Source organism: Lepisosteus platostomus, chromosome 10 (genome assembly GCF_059453375.1).
Source record: "Lepisosteus platostomus isolate fLepPlt1 chromosome 10, fLepPlt1.hap1, whole genome shotgun sequence".
Lineage (NCBI taxonomy): Eukaryota > Metazoa > Chordata > Actinopteri > Semionotiformes > Lepisosteidae > Lepisosteus > Lepisosteus platostomus.
The window spans coordinates 56194526-56215080 of NC_142620.1; the positions used below are offsets into that span (position 1 = coordinate 56194526).

The 20555-nt window shown below is 39.9% G+C and overlaps 1 protein-coding gene across 10 annotated transcripts in view; it reads left to right on the forward strand.

Annotated features, from left to right (window-relative positions):
- The window catches only part of enox2 (ecto-NOX disulfide-thiol exchanger 2), a 186028-nt gene that overhangs the window by 15823 nt on the left and 149650 nt on the right, over positions 1–20555 (forward strand). The window contains exon 2 of one of the 10 annotated variants that reach the window (XM_088597491.1): positions 12293–12431. The exons of the other annotated variants lie outside the window; for them this stretch is intronic. The gene's annotated coding sequence lies outside the window, so the exon portion shown is untranslated. The remainder of the gene's footprint in view (positions 1–12292; positions 12432–20555) is intronic. 10 annotated transcript variants of the gene reach the window in all.

A 20555-nucleotide genomic window follows, 5' to 3' on the forward strand; every position in this document is an offset into this window, starting at 1 on the left:
AGAAACAACATTAAAGGATACACACAGAACATACGCTATACTCTATTTATTTCAGGTTGTTTTGATAAAGTTCCTCATAAAATTTGCATCAAATAACAGACTATGGGCATTTGGGGAAATGTGTTTGTTTGCGCGGTGTGAGAAATGTGTGTGATGACTGACAATTCATTGTAGTTTATATCAGTGATATAGACGATTCTCACCTAGTTAGTAAAACGGTCAAATTCAATGCTGATACCAAAATAGGAGGAAATAACGGCAAAATAGCAAACACTGCAGGAGCAGGAAAGGAAACTTAAAGACAAAATTGTAGAGCTGGTAAAATGTTACAGATTACATGTAATTTGTACAAATGCTGAAGTGAGTGAAGAAAAAACATGATCTGTGGGTATACGATGAGAAACACTCCTTGTAAAAAAGACTTTCGTCTTTATGATGACATGTAAGTGGGGATGAAATAAAAAGGCAAACAGAAAATATCCTTCTCTGACTGGCTCAAGGAACAAAATATTTTCAGTTTGGAAAAGAGAGGATTTTGACATGATGCGATTGAAGTATTCAAAGTCCGGAAAGGCGGCTTTAAGAAGAAGCTTCATAAGAAGCAGAGGAAACTAGTGGAAACTCGGTGGGAGAGCATTTTGTACACAAAGGGTTGTGGGAAGCTGGAATAAGCAACCTGGCACTTTTATTTAAGCCGATACCTTGACTTTTTCTGAAGAGATGTCTGGATGACATCCTCCAATTCATTAGTTACTAGCAATCAAATAAGCTCAAAAGCCTCGTCTTGTTTGTAACCTCTCCTGCGTGCTTTTGTTCTTGTATTTCTGCAGAGCCTGCAGAGTGAGGGGGAGCTGCTGTACTTTGGGTGATCCGACTGTGGGCTGTTTACTGGATCTCGGGCAGTGCAGGAGGTGGTGCAGGGAAGGGGGGGCAGGGGCTCTGTGCTCTGCATGTGTGGTGCAGAGATGAACATCAGTGGTGTGGAATAAGAATCTGGAGCCAAATGGGGATCATATTCAAAATACAGGACAGATTTAGGTTTGGGGGAAGGCCAAGGCACTTAATATGCTTTAAACTTCCACCCTGTCTACTTTTTATAGTTATTTCTGAAATGTGGTCCCTTCTGGGTCATGAAGAATGATAATGCTTTTAAAAAAAATAAAATTATAAGAACATGATTGGTTGTTCCATTTTAGTTCTGAGTTATCTCTGAATGCTTATTATCTTAGCCGAACCTTATGTAAAAAAATCTCAGCCTGTATTAATAGCTGCACAGGAATAGCAGTCATTACAGTCAGTCAGGATCAGTTTGAAACCAACAGCTTAACACTTAATAGTTAAAATATAGAAAGACTCCGTATTTCTGCATTTTATTAGGGTTATTAATCCAACTGGCCCATTGCCTTTGGAGATTGTTTATTTCAGATGAATAAATATATAAAGTAAAGTTGTATAGATTTTTTATTGACCTTTTTTTGTCTTTTGGGCAGGTGGAAATGCTTGAGTTAGTGGTCGTATTCTTAGCTAAAACTCACAGGTGACTGTGAAGTGTGAGAATACAAAATCTAATCTGTGGTTCAAGATGGGAAATAGTTCTCTCACTCTCAAGCACTCTGATTCACTCTGATTCTGTGAACCTTTTCTGAGGATAACTCTGTGTTGATTCTTTGTCTTTCTAGATTATTGCCAGAGTTGCAATAAATTAGCACACTGCATGCACACGCATGGCCTCTCTGACCATTTCAAGATCACCCAGAGGATATGTTAGTCCAGCAATCTTATGTATTGCTTCTTTTGCAGAAAGGAAACTGCCATTACATTGGTGAAACAGGAGGAAGTCTGTCTGACTGTTTCAAGGAACGTGTGAGCGCAGTGAGAATCTCAGATCTCTCCAAGTCCATAGTTTTCTATTTTATGTCTCCCAGCTATGACTATCCTGATGTTTCTGCCTGCGTCCTTTTGTAGAGATCCAAAGACCCAGAACAACACCAGAAGCCGGAATGATCTTTTAATTGGTTTCACACCTTACCTCAGCTCTTAGTGATCAACTAATTTCTTACTAAATCTCTCTGTTCATTTAAAGATATCTTTTTTCCACACTTCCCCTGGAATATTGATCTCTTTAGCCTCATTTTTATTTTCACCCCCGTACCCATTCTTATTTTTCCTTTCTCCCTCCCTCCCACGCTGCTCTTCCTCATATTCCTGCTCTCTTTGTCATCCTCTCACACCACTTGTTCCTTAATCTTTGATTATGTTGTGTTTTTCCTAAATAAATTATGGTGCTGTCTAATCTGGGTCTTGAATTAAGTAGTTTGTAGCCGACTTAAAACTTTCCAGTTCATGTCTGCTTGTGTATCTGTCCTAATTAAGTGAGGGCACAGTTCTTTCCCCGACTGTAGATGATATAGTCAGCCAATTGCTTTTCAGTCATAAATGTGTCCAACACAGATAGCTGTTTGTGTATGAAGTGCTGTACCCCCGTACTGTAACATAATGCTGTGCAGGTCCTTTACAGTAAGGATGTCTTCTGTGGAAACAATGGTTGGTTTGTAATTTGAGAGCCCGTGTCTTGATTATTGACAGAAAAATGAATCCTAGCAACTTCTGAGCTAAGGAAGAGGCTTATTTCTGTCTTGAACATGTTTCAGTAATGCTTTTAGGGGCTTTTCTGTATCAATTTTAATGCTTATTAGCACTCTAGACTGCAGACTTTACCTTAAAAAAAGTATTATAACTGATGATTTTGTTTCTTACACGCTAGAGAAGCATTCAGTTTTGTTCATTGTTCAATTTTTACCCGATTTCTGATTTGTAAGGAAAAATCTGTTAGCAAAATGAACAAGCATGATGGACATCTGGAAGAGAGAATTTTCAACCTCAAGATTATGTTGGTGGTGAATTTTTTAGAAGTTAAAATCATTACAGGTTTCCTGTCTGTGGAAGATAATTGAGGGCTTTGTCCAGGGCATCTCATTACCGGACTTTAAATCACAGGCTCTTAATATTCTGAGATTACTCTCGTTATTTGTGTTTTTTTTTTAATTGTGTAACATTATTTTTTTTCTTTAGCTTCTTAAAGAATGTGCCCATGCATCTCACGTCGGGAATTTTTTCCTGGTATAAGATACGTTTTCATTTTTGGGCTGGTTATATTGGAGGCCTAGGAATGATACGATACTGTGTTATCTCCTGCCTCGGGTGACAAGACCACACTTAGCATGCAGGTGTGGCCAGCCAAAAGCAGGAGACCATGTTTTGCCCAAACATTAACCATCAATTTTCTTACCTTTTTGTATTGTTCTGGTTCGACCCTACTGGCGGTAATGGTTCTCATTCTGATATATATCCGTTGACCCCCCAGGTGAATGGGAAGTTTTTTAAAAGATAACATGAGTCTCATTCTCAGCAGTCAGAAGTGTTTTTATTCCCCCTGGTCAGCAGTACTTTTTCAGTCCTTATCTGTCTGCAAGAGCCACTTGGCTGTCGTTTCTGTTAGACCCCTTTGAAGCCAAAGATGTTAAAATCAGGTTCTAGATGTGAGGACGAGGTTCCATTCTCAGATTACTGCTGATTATCCAAGCACATTGTTTTATAAGCTTTCAGATGTTAATATTTTACCTGTTTCTAACCTATTTCCTTTTATTATTTTTTCTATTTCCCCTTTGATGTCAGTGTCCTCTCGTGTCTAAAGAGCCAAAAAGCCTTTTAAAGCTGATTTTGTCCTGTAAAAATAGAATTTCGAAGGTGATGTCTGTGGACTAATTGGCCCTCCACCATTAATTGCTTGGAAAAGCCTTTGACAGATGGATACGTCGTAGTTAATTGGCTATTAATGATGGAAGGCTTTTTTGTGGGGGGGTGGTAGGGGTTGGTCCTTCCTGGTTGTGTAGGTTGGCTAGTGAAAGAGAGTATAAATGAATTCTCTTTGCATTGCCTTGACAGGAAATCCAGAACACTGGGAATTTTGCTGTGGTGTCTTGGTTGTCTTGGTGCTATGGTAGTGCCCCAGCACTAATTTCAGGTCTTCTGTTGCTTTTAGATATTTGTATGCCTTTGTTAAATGGCATTTTAATCACTCAGTAATGCCAATTTCCCTCCTTTTTGCCTGTCACTATCTAGTCATTTGGATTATCATGGAAAGTCATGGAAGAGCTTTGCCCAGAACAGAGAGTAGACAAGAGTGCTGATTTTTGTCCTATTTTGTAGCATTTCACCACCTAACAGCATAAAAAGAATGTTTCCTATAATTAATGTTTGCCTTCATATCATTGCAAAAACACATAAATGAATCTACTGGACTTTATGCTTTAACATTATTCCATTCTTTCAATTAAAAATCTAGATATGTTGGATGATTTGGATATTATTATCATCATCCAAACCATTTCCTACAGTCCCATGATTATGACATCAAATCGTGTCAGCATATAAACCCCAGGCTTACAATCTTCCGTGACTGGTAATGGCGTATGTGTTGGTTTTGTTATATGAATATAGTAGTGTGGCATCACAGTTGCAGGCTCTGAGGTCAACCCTGTGTTTATCCACTAAAGCAGCCGGAAAGGGGTAGAATAAATCTAGCTTCAGATGGAGATTAAGATTGTGCTCGTTCTTCTGTATGAGGAACTTTATCCAAAGCCTTCTGAAAAACTCCATATCCTATGCTACAGTATGTGTGTCCATTACATATTGCAAGCTCAAAGAAATTCTAACAAGTTAGTTCTGCCATTCTAAATGCATGTTGATTTTCCCCAGTGATCCTGTTTCAATATATATATATATTTGATTTTTTAGTTTTAATAGTTGTTTCTATGACCTTGTTTGTAATTACATGATTTAGAGCAATGCCTCTACAGGTTGTATAGTTACTCCAGACAGCATAGGTTAACGAGGAAGTGGCATCACCATTAATTCCTCTAAATATACTATTTTCAGACAGCATTTAAGATTGATGTTAGTCAGTTGATCAGCCTCTGCTTCTTTTTTGCAAGCAACAGACATTATTTAAGCCTTCATTTGCACACACATTTGTACAATTTCAGAGTGGTATTATTAATGATTCTGCAAGAGAGTATTTTTTAACTTTTAATTTCTTATTGATGTAATAAATGATAGAGGCCACTCTTGGTTTATTGTCTGTTTTGAATTAAGTCACAGTCATTATTTTTAGAGAACTGACTTTGCCTTATGTGTTGAACAATCTGGGAAGAAATGACAGCTGCAAGCTCAACAAAGCACCTTGTCTCTGCTTCTTCTATGACATCAACACCAGATTGCTGAGGTGTGAGGGAGCCTGCGTGTCATAGAAAATCACATTAGTTTCTTGCCTCTTTTTCTTTGAACAGGCTGCCTATTGAACTAGGAAATAACAAAGTCCTTTAAAAAAGACACAAACTGTAGTGCCTGAAGAAGGCTCTAAATTTGTCATACTATAAACCCGGTATGCGGATTTGCATATATGTTTTACTTTTTAGGTTTTTTTTCATTGCAATCAGTTACTTTTTGCATGCTTGCGAAAGTTTCTCTGTGCTGACTACATAATTTGTAAATCCAGTGTGTCTCCCTGATAGTCAGAACTGCACGGCTGTAGCCTCTGTGTGCCCTGAACAAAACGGGAGTCATAGAAGACATTTCACTTGGAGATGGGAACAGGGCTGGTTTCTTTATCGCACTTGGAAGAGTAACGGGACAGCCCCATCTGATGTGATAGCTCTCCAGCCAAGTTTAAAAATCAATAGGCCTAAATTATACATGTTCTGTGTTGATAGTGAGTACCTTAGTGCTTCAGGTTTTCTTTGTGTTACTGTTCATTTCTCAATTATCTATTGTATTATTGTATAGAGAGTTTTTACACCCCAGGCATGAATATATGTATGTACAATATATACAGTATGTGTGTGCTTGTAGCTATGAAAATAAATAACACAGGATTCCACCTGTCTCTGGGGAGCCGGAGGCCCACAGGGTGGAGAACAAGTACATCTGAGGGGTGTTATGGCTCTACCCATAACTATATAGTTTTCTATATATAAACGATATGCATAGTACATACTAATATAACATGTTAATACTGAAGACACATCACTTCAAGTTTGCTCTTTGCATAAATTGATATATTAAGAAGAGCAGATGCTTACAGAAAAAAAAAACAACATCTAGGATAATTATTTTCTTGTCCATACAGTTTAATCAGTTAAATTTGTTCTGTGGAGTGCAAAAATAAAGGAAATTGGACTTTTCTGTTTGAAATTGCCCTGGTATGTCTGGCACTGCACTTACTTCTTCCTGAAAGCAAATTGATTTTTTTTCTGTCTTCTGATCAGTATATGAAAGGACAGGGTGGTGCTCTGTGCTTTGTTTCTAACTGTGTGTAGAACTGGGTTGCTTTTGACCACTGTGTCAGTGTTATGGGCTCCAGTGAACTCATGCATTCATAAACAGCACATATATTTCTTACAGACAGCTAGTCAGTTTTGGGGTCAGATTAGATGTCTGCTGGTGGAATGGGAACCTCTTTATTGGTAATAAACTCTGAGCAGTGCAATAAAAACAAAAAGCCGGCTATTATTATAATAGCATTGCTTCTGGCTATTGGTGCTTATGCCCATGTCATACTTCTGGCACTGTTCTCTCTTCAGCATAAATTACGTGGACATATTCCATGTGCACAATCAGATAGGAGCTGCAAAGCCCACCATTTTGCATCTATAGATGGAAGAGCAAACTGCCGTATTCTTCGAATAGCCTGAGAATTTATTGTTATGCTCCCCATGGTGTGCTGCATGGTGTAGAGGGAGAAGTGTTTTTTCTTCCTCTAGTTTTAACAGCTGCTGTGTTTCCCCAGTTCCTTAATTAATGATTTTGAAAGGGGTTGTTTGTGTGGCTGCCGGTGATTCCTTTTGCATACCTATCATGTGTGCCGCACAGGAAAATCCTGACTACTGATTCAAGGCCATTCAGATGGTCTGATTCTCAGGCAACGTGGAAAGCAGGCATGGGAAAATTAGTGGAATACTTATTCGTTTACATTTATTTTGTCAATTGCAATCTTTACCTACTAATTCTATTCTATTCGCATTGTTGTCCAGTTAAAATAAAATTTTAAACCCAGTTTTAGCTTCCTGGGTGACTCAGGAAGGTTTTCTTCTAGGATTCACCTGTATTTTTGATCATCCATTTTCCCCTTAATCCTGACACCCTTCTTAGTCCCAGCTGATGAGAAACATCCCCGAACATGGTGCTGCCACCCGTGCTTGACAGCTGGAGCAGTGCTTTCATTGCTATCGGCATGCTTGAACTTTATCAGTGTGGAGTAGATGATGTAGACTCTAAATGTGAAGTCCTATGTGAAGGTATCATGATTTGTGAACCAAAGCGTGACAGTAGCCAAATATGGAAACTTTGTAGGGGGCTGAAAACTTTTGCAAGGCACTGAATATAGCCCATTCACACACTGTAGAGATCAAATCTGCATCTGTAATGGGGGAATTGGGAGTTGGTGAGATGTTGTTGTTATAATTATCTTCTAAGTATCTGAATAACATTTGGCACATAAATCATTCACTTCATTCCAAGAGACTCTTAAAAGAGAGAATAATTTCAAAACCCAGTTGAGGATTGTGACTGAATTTGAAGTGAGATGGGACAGGCGTCTGGGCTAATACAGCACAAGGAAGAGGTTCTGTTGCTCTTGCGAGCCATTTACATTGCAGGATGTGATGACTGACACTTAAATAAGGCAGACAGTCTGCTTTTTTATCATCAGAGAGCTGAGCATGCCAGCCTGTCATATTGGTTAGGAGCAATTCTCAGCATTTCTGGAAAAACAAGATTATTTTTGTGATATGAAGTAGTTGACGTTAAAGAGGCAGCAATAAGCAGATTGTTCATGGTTTAATGCCGTAACGAGTGCAGCCAGGACGTCGTGGCTGTGCCTCTTCCTGACAGAGCTGAGAAAGTTAGGTCAAGAGCCATGCAGAAGAGGGAGGTTGACTGGTGAGGCCCAACAATGTAATTATACAGTCTGGGAGGTTGCTTCTGTAAAAAAGAGGAACCCTGCTAATGGCCTATAATTAGTGCTTCATCAGGGGGGGTTCAGAGTTCTGATCAATTCTGAGTCATTTTTTGGGCTGCCTGTTGAGTTTGTTTGTGCAACACATAATTAACTCTGCCCTGTGCTTTATTTCATAAGTGTACTTACAATCGCTTTTATTTTAGGTGGAATGTGGTGAAAAAATAGAGTAAGTGCTCTGCACACTGGAGCATCGCCAGCTGGGACCCCACTTGTGCTGGTCTGTGAGCCGTAACTAGTGCTCCTGTGGTCCACCTAGTCACAGGAGCTCAGGTGTCAGTTACAGATTCACAGTGAGTCACTACAGCATCATGACTAACTGGAAGTACTGAGCAGCACTGCATATCCATGGCTTGATATGCCCTTAACATAATTCCATACAACATAAAATCTGTCTTTCCTTGTTTTACCAGATTCGTCTTTAATCACTCCTTTCCCGTAGTGCATATAGCTCAAGCAGTCACGGCAGGCTCTTATTATTTTGACGCTGTTAGCAAAGAGCTCGTTATGATTTCATAGCTGTTGCGACATTCTAAAATCTGGCCTATCCTGAGACTAAGGTACTGGCAGCAGGGTTCATTTAAACATAGCCTGCTCTTTTATTCGTAATTAACACAGCGAGAGAAATGTGTTGCCAGAGCAGGGTAATGATTACCAATTATCTGACTTGCCCTTGAGGCGGTGACAGATGCTATTTAGATGTAAGGCTGTTTGCTGATTTATTTATATATTTCTGTAATGAAGTATTTTTAAGGGGCAAGGGGCAGAGACGTGAGGTGGGCTCTCACAGTGTAAATACAGCTGTGTTTTTGTTCTGTGGTTTTATGTAGTTTTTGATATTTAATTAATGTATTGGGGGAGAGGCAGGGTTTTTATAACTAGAGCATTGTTTTTGACAGATGAAGAGATCAGAATGATGAAATCTCCACAGGCCAGGGTAGCTTTACTGGGATACCAAAACACTGGAATCACGATTTCTGTGATGTTCTTCAATCACATTTAATGACTCTGCTACATCCTGATGCCGCACCCCCTGCTCTGCATGCAGGCAAGCCGTGTGCTTAGCTTTGCCGAGGAGACTGCAATGTTTGTCCGGTCTGCTAAATTTAAATCCTATCCATACACCTCGGAGCTCTTGCTTTGCTCCTCCACCACACTTGCGTTCTGAATGGGGTTTTAAAGGATTGTTTTCAGTATTTCAAAAAGTAATAAAAGTGAGTTATTTCTAGCAAGGGGGGTCATCATTCACTGCGGCCTCTCTGGCACGTGGCGCAGCTCGGCGCGGCCCGGCGTACCAGCACCACAGCGACATCTGGACAGTGGAGCGATGTTTGCAATTAGAAGCCCCAGCCTTGCCCCCAGTGACCTGTTAGTCTGTTCTATCCATTTGCAGACAACTTGCTGGAGGGGCAGCATCGTGTTTACCAGCTCATAAAGAAAGTTTGGGGGGTACCCGTGTAGTGTGCTCTTAAGTGAGTCAGTATTTTCCAAAGCCGTCATCGATTCTCATTACTACTAATAGCTTTTCCAGTCCAGTAATCTTGCTCTGGGGGGGCTGCAGACAAAGCAGGATGAATCGAGTGATGTGTGAAGAGCTGACCTCTGCTGTGGCAGAGGTGAGACGTTTCAGCACTCGGAAGACAGCGGTTTTCTCAGGCAAGACCAAGGAGTGCTCCCGGATAGGCGGGCTTCACTTAACAGGATGAGCCTCTTAATTATCTGGAGAAAGGACAGGCTTGTCAATGATGGATTCCATGGTAGTAATTCTAATCAGCATGGGGTGAGCGCTGATAGCTTTGGCCCTCAGATCTGCTGCAGCCCATTGGAAGTGCAGAGGATTTGCATATTTGTTGGATTATCTCAACACACTCTGGAAAGCCCCCCTTGGGGTGTTTTATAAACCAGCAGGAAAATTAAAATAAATAGTGTTGTCTTTAATCCCCAAAACAATGGATTCTTTGCTGTTCTGTGGTGATTTGTTACACAGTGTTGTAGCTCCCTTTCTAATGTAATAAATCGCTTTACATATTTCAGATGACTTTTGAGGAGTGAATTACATCTTTTTGCAATAATTAGCAGCTACTTTCGGTAGCTGGGTTTGCCATGCCACTAGAGGCCGGGGAGGGGGCTCAGTGTGTTCTCAGATTAGCAGGGAAGGATGTGCAGGGCTTGTATTATCTCTCCTGTTCTTCACGTGCTTTGTGTGGCTTTTTCAGCGTACTTTACAGTGGTTCAAAGTCATTCTTTTTTGTATGTTTCTCAGGTTATGAAAGTAGTTTAATATATCACAAACAGCGAATTAAACATTGGGGAAGACTGAGACAGTTTGGCGCCTTCTTAAAGTGGGTCAGTTTCAGCAGGCTGACAGATTGTCTTAAGTTACCCTAAAATTTGATGTGGACCAATCAACAGAAAATGTACAAATGCAGGAAATGACACACAAGGTCAGACCTTGTGTGTCAGATCTTTTTTGTAGCCTTTAACAAATGATGGAAACAGAGTAAAAGCTGAATTGGGAGTAGAGATGCTGACCGAGCTAGATCAATGTAATACCGTCTCTTTTTAGTACAGTGTACTGATCAGTTTCAATGGAAGTGCAGAGAGCTATTCTCAGGGAAGGCATGGAGAGGATGCATTGTCATCTGACCCACTTATCTCCTCAGTTTCCTGTTTCAGCTTTTTCCGAGTCTCACTCTTGGGAGATTTTTAAGTTTGGTAGTTTTCCAAGAAGAGCCCACCTGTGCTTGATTACTGCATGTTAAGTTCAGACGTGTGAAAAACGACAGGAGGAAATGACACTAGTGCTCCTTTAGGTGTTGCACCTTGCATTACAAGAGCAGATGTTTCTCTTCTGCAAGCCCCTGAAGTGCGAAACTGGCTCCCTTTGGATTTCTAGCAAACGTTGAGGTGGCCTTCTCTTTAATTCCTGTGCCACAGAACACAAATACAAATGCTGTCTGCATACCAAGCAGATGTCTCCTTCTGTTAATAGTTTCTTGAATTTACATAATTCAAGATTTACATCATTTACGTCATTTCTTAGGAAAAAAGCCTTGCTAAATATGCTGTTTTTGGTTATTAACAAGACTGCGGACTTTCTTGAGGGTTGTCGCTAGTGCTACCTGACCACATGAACGGTGCCTTTGTCTTTAAAACGCAGGCCAGAGCACCTGCCAGCCTCAGTCACCGACCTGTTGCTGATGCGAATGGTGCTCATCTCCTCCAGAAGGAGAAAAATGATCAGCAGTGGCCTGAGATCACATGACTACCCTTGGCTCCCCCAAGTGATGTATTTAGGATTTCTGATTCCAGAGAACTGGATTTGGTGCCAAAGACATTTTAGTCAGGGCTCCAGTGGCTTCTTGTCTGGAGCAGTGATTAATAGCACTGCCCAAGCAATCCACTGTTTACTTTTTGATGTTGTAAATTGAGACTTACTTAAAGTTTTTCAAAATATTACAGTAAATACACATGGGTTGGAAAAAATAATGGAACATCTAATGAAAATAGGCTCATATTGTAAAGTAACTAAATCTCAATTTAAAAGGATTCCGCACTTTTCATATTGCTAATTAGTGTTGAGGTTAATATGTTTCCACTGTAAAAGTTGTTTTAAAATTAAGACTTTGTATGTGTGTTTCGAAAGCAATATGAGAGATCTAACATATTTTAAAAGTGGTCAAATACTTAGTGCCCCAAACTGCAGGTGCATCAGGTCATAGAAACGGCTTTAATGCGTTAACAGTGTTGGGAACAGTGTGGAAAATCATGATGGTGTACACCTGAAAAGGGAAAACGGCATCAGGAAAGAGGAATAGTTATTGTAAGCTGAAGCTCACCAACAGGGATAGATGGATACATACCAAGACAGTTGCTGAAAACCACAAAACAAGTCTCAGAAATTGCCATTTACACCTCCCAGACCAGTTTCAACAAAAACTTTGTACATATTACATATTTCACAGAAATTTTCTGTATATTTCATGGAAAAACTGCCTGTCTCATTTTATTATTCTATTAACTGTGACCAGAAATGGTAAGATCAGATAGTTTTTTTGTATGTTGGACACGACACACACTCAGTTGTCAGAACTAAGTGGTGCTGTTTAACCACTTCTGTTCTACTCGCACATGTTGCCTTGCCAAAATGAAGAGCTAATTAGGAGACAGGCACAAAGACAACTGACATTCCTGCTTCTGTTTGTTCTGTTCTTGCAGTTCTATTGTGTGGGGGATCATCGGTCCAGAGTGACAGGAACAGTCATATTCCACTTGCTGTTCGACTTGCTGACATGTGAAAATCCTGGTAAAGTCGCTGGGAATAGAAGATACTAGAATAGTGAAGAGAACTAGGCAGGTTGGCATCCCCTGTATTTTTGTTTAGAGAAACACTTTGAAATCAGCAGTTTAGACTTGTTTGTCCTTGGTGGTTTTTCCAGGTGTGTTCTTATATATTCTCCTCTAATCCTTTAAAATATTTGGATATTTAGATTCTTGACAACGTCTTAAAATTATTATTGTTCTGTGTTTATGGAGTTCTCAAGAAGCAAATGTGCAGGGGAGTTAAGGAGTTAGCTGACAGGAGGTGAAGAACACTCTTCTTGCCAGTGTGCTATTTTGTAAAAAGTAGCTTCTGTGTTGCAATGCCTTTGTCAACATTAATTTTAATTTGTCTTATCTCTGCTCTTGAGAGAAACCAGTGTCAGTTCCATTAAAAAGGCAGGGATGTTCTGTATAATTACAGCAATTACTGTCAGGCAGGTTGTCACTTTTTTTAAAGTTGGAAGCAGCCAAAAGGCGTCATAGGTTAACCCCTTTCACTCTAGTTTGTCTTTAACAATAGGAATATTTCTCTGGTAAAGTATAGATTTACAACATAAAGAGTTAATGTATGCTTGTGTAAAACTCAGATACCAGAACACAAACTTTTGCTGGATGCTTGTCTGGTCTGTCTATGTCTACTTTTCTGTGGTATAAGATGTTGCCAAAAAGGATGAGTTTCTGGACTCATAATAAGTTGAGGAAGAGCACCTTGTCAATTCACCTGAATGAGTGCTATAGTGTTGCAGCATCCTTATAACTGAGTCTAACCCTGGCCTTGTAACAAAGAGACAAGAGCCCTGTCAGACAGACCGACAGCAGAGAGGAGAAGATAACTTGTTCCAATCCAGAAAACGGGTGGTTTATTACAAAAGAATAAATGAATACAGCAGGTTGAACATATTCGAGATGACCAGACCAGGTGATACGAACATTAAGTTAGCTGAGATAGAATATTCTCCATTGATTAGTGAAGCTCAGTTCAAGTTCAGAGGTTATCTTAGATTTAGGTTTAGATGAAGTCTGAAATAAGTCTTGTAGCAGAGTCTAGGTGATATAGATTATTCAAGCAATGGTGAGTAATTAGGACAACAACTTGAGAACATTGAAGTTAATATTTACAAAGCTATGTAAAAGCTATTGAACTCTGGTCTAGTGGTAATGCAATTAGCATACTAAAGATGAGAAGTTGGACACAAATAACGCACAAGAAGTATTGTTTAATAGACTGCCTTCACTCCCAGTTCTGCTTGTGTTAGAAAGAACTCTTCACTCAGATGTACTTACAAAAATGTTAGTGACAACCATGACAAGTGTTGTGGTCACCTTATGCCCCTGTCGCCTGTTAACACACTGTGACAGTTGAGATAATTAAGAGGTTTGCCGTTCCTTGCTTGTTTTTTCCTACTATGGCAGGAGGTTTAAACTATTTTCTGCTGCCACCTAGGTGTCCACAAGTCAGTGCCACCCAAAAACTGAGCTTTCTATAAGGTATTCTAGTTCTCCCCACTGACAGCTTCACTGAACATAGCAGGTGAGTTACATTTTTTTTTTATCAGCAAGTGATAAAATGGGAAATGTGCAGCCGGAAAAATAAGTTTGGGAAAGAGCTGCTGCCCAGTTTGCGAGGTATGAAGGCAGCTGTTTTGACCCCTCCAAGCCCAGTCTGTGTGCACACTGCAGCCTCCTGGACATCAGACTGCTGCTGCCTGCCCAGCCAGCCCCCTGCCCCCAAGGCTGGGAACAGAGCAAGAAGCAAAATGCCCTTTTCTGTCTGGCAACATATGTCAGACACAGAAACATCTGCTGCTGTTTAACACTGCAAATTTTTGTCCTTGTAGCAAAAAAGCATGTGTACCTTTATATATAAATATATAAATGTTATTATTGAGTAGGAAAGGATATGTTACATACATACAGTGTTACAGACTGAGGTTTGAAAGTGATGTTTAAAAGAGAGGTTTGTACTGGATCTTTAAGGTTTATATTATAAAACATCTGCAAGTAACATCTCAGCAGTTAAAAAATGCAATTTGTTTTCCCCTCCTATTGATTGAAATGAGATGTCAATATTGTTTTGTTTTCTAAAGTCAGTCTCCAGTACTCCACTACAGAGAAGAGCAGTGTCAAGCTCTTTCTGTTGTTATCCACATTGCTTTGAGGGCTTTTTCCCTTATGATATTATGCCAGAAAGCATTCGTTTGATCTTTTCTGACAGCAGCATTAGCACTTTGTAGCCTGATCTCATCAGTTCTCTGAAGCTAAGTAAGGGTAGCACCTGGTTAATACTGTGATGGTGCTTTCCCCTAAGGAATGCAGGCTGTTGCTGAAAGTGGTGATGGACAACCTGTAGGTGGCACTCTTTCAGGACCAGAAGTTCCATACCAATGCCCCAGTATGGTGGTGGGAGGCACCATGTTGTATAAGGTGCTGTTAAACAAGTGTCCTGACTAAGTTCCACTTTGGGCTTGGACAGTCTGGCTTCCCTAAACTCCCACCTTCTTTTAATTGGTAAAGCACTTGAATGCTGCAGGCATAGGCGAGTTCAGTGTGCACTGGGTCATGGGTATTCCGGAACACGTGCTGGAAGCCATGTTATTATTACTCCTCACATCCCACAATCCTCTCAAGATATGATATAATGCAGCCTAACAAATTGTAAGTGTATTATTTGTCTTTTTAAATTATTTAAAGCTTTTAGATGTATGACTGAATAAATAACCGTATTTATTTGACTGGCCCTTTTATCAAAAGTGACTTATTTTGGTGCAGCTGTACAGCTGGGTATGTTACTGCTGCAATCTGAGTGAAGCGCCTCGCTCAAGAGAACAACAGAGATCACAAACGTCTGGATATGAGTCCAGAGTCCTCACCACTGCTTGGCACTGCTGCCTAAGCAGACATTAAACTTGTGATACCACCAGGGAGAACAGTGAATGTTAGATGCTGTGCTTTGGGAACTTCATGTATCAAATATAAAGGATTTGTAAGTGTAGTAATTAAAACAAAACAAATAAGACTTTTTCTAGATGCACAGGGAGCAGCAGGAAGAATATGAAGTTTTCAGCCGTGTGAAGGAGAGCCGGTGGGCCCACGCAGGGAGATTAACGCATCCTGGCTGCGGTTCTCACTGGATGCGGAAAGCCTCACCACTGCCAGCAGATTGCGTGGGCAGCTTAGCCCATTGGAATATTAGGCCTTAAAAACCAATGGCAGCGGCCACTATGTATTTTTCATCAGGACATAAAAGGTTAAATTTCTGAAGTCTTCTAAATTATAGCTATAGGCAACTTCTAGTAGTGAGTGACCTCTATTTAAATGAATTAAGATGAGATCTCGTTGTATCACCATACAGCCAAACACTCTGTGACACAGGGAAGAAACTGCAAATGCATACTGATCAATATTGTTTGGCTAATAAAATGTAGGGGAGGGGGGCTTTTATACATCTGTGCTTGTTTTCAGTGAGAGGAATATCTTGATTAGCATAGCCTTTTCTATCTTATATTTGGTACACTGCTTATTAGCAGAAAGTGTTCAGCCAATTCATTTTGCTCTGCAACATGAGCGTAATTAGGACATTTTTTTTAAATCCTCAGAAATGTAATTTGTTTTTTTTAATCACATTCAGTGAAAATTGGATTTATTCTAAAAAAAACATAAACTTACACGGTTACGCATTAGGCTTAGTTTTTTAATGACTAACAAGCTTATAAATATATTCAAAGTATCTTGTAAGTTCTCAGTCACAGATATGGAAAATGTATGTTGAAGGAAAATTATATATAGTTAATTCATTTAGGGAGTTCTGCATTTTTTTTATATGAAAATGACACCCTGCAGTAAATATGGGACTCCAGCATTCTAAATTAACTTACCTGTTAAAATAAATTAAAAATAAACTGGTAAATCAGGAAATTAATGAATAAGTAGAAGGAATATTTGAAATCAAAGTAAGCAAACAGAGGGAAATTGACTCATAATGATCAAGAAATATGTCACTGTGTGCTGCAAGACCGTGGTTTTTTTCTTGTCTGAAGTGCACTCTGTTAATTCATCATGGCCATGGGTTTGCATGTGCACTGTAACCAGTAGCTGCAGGTTATTTTCATTCTCAATTCAACCCCAGCTCCCTGGATAGGATTGGCTATGCCAGTGTTTGGTATGTTGACTGTGTATGGCAGTGTTGAGCATTCTCTTTGGGCTAAAGCTACAATGTCAAGCAAAGCAATAAACACGATAGGTGCCAGTGAAATGCTCTTGAGCTTTGAATAAAATAGAGAATTGAAGGGTAAATAAACTTAGATTTTGTCTTGAGCAAAATTTGTCTGTAAAACCAAAATTTAAATCCATCTGTACCTCGTTTTTTTTTTTAACTAAAACTGGACCAGTTATTAAATCTCACTTGGTGAACTGGCAGGACTCTCCACAGTGGGGCTGTCTGCCAAAGTTTGCTGAAACTATTAATATGTTTTGTATAGATCCACATGCTTGAGCTAGCTTCTAGGCTTTCAGCTGGAGTAATTACTGGGAGTTAAGTTTCATTCTATTAAACTTGCACTTGTGTGATGATAGTGAATTTTAGTGGTTTATCAATTTGTTATTTTAAGGAAGACCTGGTAAAAAGCTGTCCCTAAACAGCTTTGTAATACCTGCTTGATACATCATGCAGGTGAACTTCTAATGGATGTTTGCATACTGTAAAATTAAGAAACCCTATCTCTATAGATCAATAAGAACATACTATAACAAATTAAATCCAAGGTGTTGGGAAATATTAGAAATTATTAACTGTGAGAAGTAATATTCTTAGCATGAGCCACATACTGTAATCATCTCCTAATTTTATGGCAATTCTGTCTGAGCTTACTTCCTGCACCCTGTGTGTCGTGTAGGCCAGGAGATTTTCTTAGATGTTCTGAAGTGTTACACACTTAGTATAAGGACTGCATTGCAAGTTTATTTAATGACATATTCCATTTTAATAAGTGCAAGTTATTCCAAATAAGTATTCAGGCACCAGTGGCAGGGCACAGTGCAAAAGCAGTGTGATTGGAGGTCACAATGTGGCTTATATCCTGTTTCCTTTTGCTTTAGAGGTTCACTACACGAGAATGAGATGTGTCCTTTTTCCATGCCTTTTCTATAATGGAAAGGTTGAAGGGTTAAATTATTTCACTTGAATGGTCATTCCATTATGTCCTGCAGACAGTGGTGTGGCCATGTGCAGAGAGCTATTTATCATCAGGACAGAACCTTGAGTGCTGCCTGTTACTGGGAGATTTTATCCCACAGCCCTTCACTTGTTCTACATCGCTTACTGTCACATGGATTCAATCCATTACTTTTTCCTTATTTAGGCCTTTGACATTTCTTACCTGCTGGCTGCCTTGCTGGGAGGCTTGGGGGAGCTGCTGCTGTGGAATTTGATATAAGGGGTTCATCAAAACACCCACCTCAGCTATTACACAAATAACAGCCCTTTTGACACAGCAGCAATGGGCTTTTCTGCTTTATTGACAGTGATAATCCTGAGCCATCGATACAGCCCTGCTAAAGCTCTTGATAGACTGGAAAACCCGCAGCACAATGTTGATTTAATTTTTGAATGTATTCTGTTTTATCAGGGCTGTTTTACTATTGTGAGTTTGGTCGTTTTTAAAAATGTATTCCCTAGACAAAATGCATCTTTTTCAATTGTTTCCCTTCAACGTTCAACCACATGGCATGGAACAGCTTTTATAAATAAATAATTCTGGGTTTCAGTGACTGGGGTCAAGGTGTTTATAAACCTACATTTCCCATATAAGTACTGATATCTTTATAGATGCTTGTGGAAAGTGTAATTGTTGCTTAATCACATATGAAAAAGAATTCAAATTAATAGCTTTTTTTATGATGGTAACACTACCATGTCTTTACATTAAAACATATTAAGAACTCCTAGAGATTTTGTATTTTTCTTACAAAAAACATTACTTGAATGTCAACCTTGGCACAAAACAAAGGTATATGCCTGTCCCTACTCATTTGAGTGTGAGTTGCAGAAATCAAGCTACTGCTGCATATAATTAGATTTTTTAATTACAAGTTAAATTGCTTCACTTTTTCGTGTTTTAAAAGTGATATATTCACTTCATTTTTATTCAACAGCAGCACTTAATTTTATATAATGCTTTTCTTAACTAAACATCTCCAGGCATTACTTAAGGAGCCAGTGTAAATGAAGGAGTTACTGAACTGTAGGAACCTCAACTTCTGTGAGATGAGCTTGTTTTTGAAAAAGAGAGAGTGCATCAAAAGAAACTATTTATTCATACAGAGCAATTAAAGTCCAGAACTGACTGTGAGTAATGTGAAGTGGACAGTCTGTCTCAACAGCTGGAAAATTGCTTTGAAAAGAAAAGGCCAGTCTGTTGCATCAGGATTCTCTCTGTTATCCGACTGCTTGAAATCCAGTCTTAGATTCCGAGATTAGTTAACACCTTTGCACCTCACGACTTGCAATTTTTCTTTTTCTCTTCGTTTCAATTAAATGACTCCTGATTGCCCTGGGTTTTCATCAGGGGCCCATTAACCTGAGGAATTACAAATGGAAGCGTCGCTTCGGTATGCTCACGGAGATAGGCATTTTATGCTTTCTCTTCATGTCGGAATTTAGAGCAGTGTCGTGAGACTCTGTCCACACAAGCAGGACTGGCTGGGCTCTTGTCGGGGGTTGGGGCTGGCCTCTGCTGCGAGTGCCTTGCGTCTCGGAGAAAAGAGTAACCTGCCGGGCGCCTGAGTGTGACGCAGCATGTTCTTCCAGCAGCCGGCGTATTTCTCCCTTTGCGCTTCCTGTGAGCCGGGCTGGGCAGGCTCTGCCTTCCACCTGCTCCCAGTGCTCACACGTCTGCGTGCAGCCCCTGTCCTGGGCCCTGACTGCCTCGCCGCTGCTGCTGGAGAGCTCCCATGATTTATAGCGCAATAAATGGCTGGAGATCATCGGCTGCCATTAATCTGTTAAGCTGGAGGTTTTAACCCCTGGTTGTGGGGCTTCTCTGTCTGAATAGTGCCCACCCGTGCAGCTTCACCTCTGCTTGTCTTTGGTGTGATTTTATCTTTTGGTTTTGTCTTCTAGCCAATGGAAACGAGTCTAACTGAATAACTGGATGTTAGGCTGACCTAAAACCAGCAGTCTTAGTATTTTTGGATTTTTTTTTCCAAAAGAAACTGAAGGAGTCAGAAGTCCATTCATCAATTAGAATGATGGCTGATAGCATCTGGAGCAGAGCCTATCGCTCACTCCTAAGACTGTGAAACATTGAATAACTTTCTAGCTAGTGTCTAGGCCACTGGTTTCAAGTGACCTTTCTGAATCAATTCCTATGTGCACTTCCCCTGGAGAGAAAACAAAGAGCTGCTTGAAAATGTCACCTGCACCTCTAGCTAGAAAATGTTATTCTTGGATTTTCACAACACTGAAACTGAGGACCTTTGGCTTGACTGGCAGAGAGGTTTATTGAAGGTTGATACTTTATATGTGGTCAAATGGTTACATTGTCTGAAACATTAAGTAGAAAGTTAAGGCTTTTTTTCTTTTTGTAGTCTTAAAACATTCATTATAAAAATCAATAGCCATAACATTTCACCATTATCCCTCTTCTTTACCCCTAAAAGACAGAAATAACACACCGTTTTTAATTTATGGATGTTACTATTCTTGTTGTGATGGGTTACAGTGATCCGAAGTGGTCCAGATATGCTGGATACGTCTTGTCCTTTAGCACATTAAAATCTCCCCCTGTCGGATGCTGCCTGGGAAAGTATCTGGGGTTGAATACTATTATACAGTAATAAGTTCTGATTGTATAAAATACTGATGATCTAAAAGGACATCAACAGTGCTTCCACTTTTTTCTTCTGCGAAGGCAAGTGCTGTTCCTCCCTCCCTGTGTCTGTGCTGGCTGTCCAGCAGCTGTAATTTATTGTCAGGGGTATAAACAGGATGGCAAGATCATTGAGGCAGGTGGTTTTTTTCACTGGCTCAGCTCCCCCATCGCAATCCAGCACAAAGGTGGATGTCTGTCCCGGCACCTCCATTACAGACCCACCAGTTTTGCCAGGGTTGTTACTGTTCTGGAAAGAAATAAAGTGAGCTTCTCTCCGCTCCTGACAAATC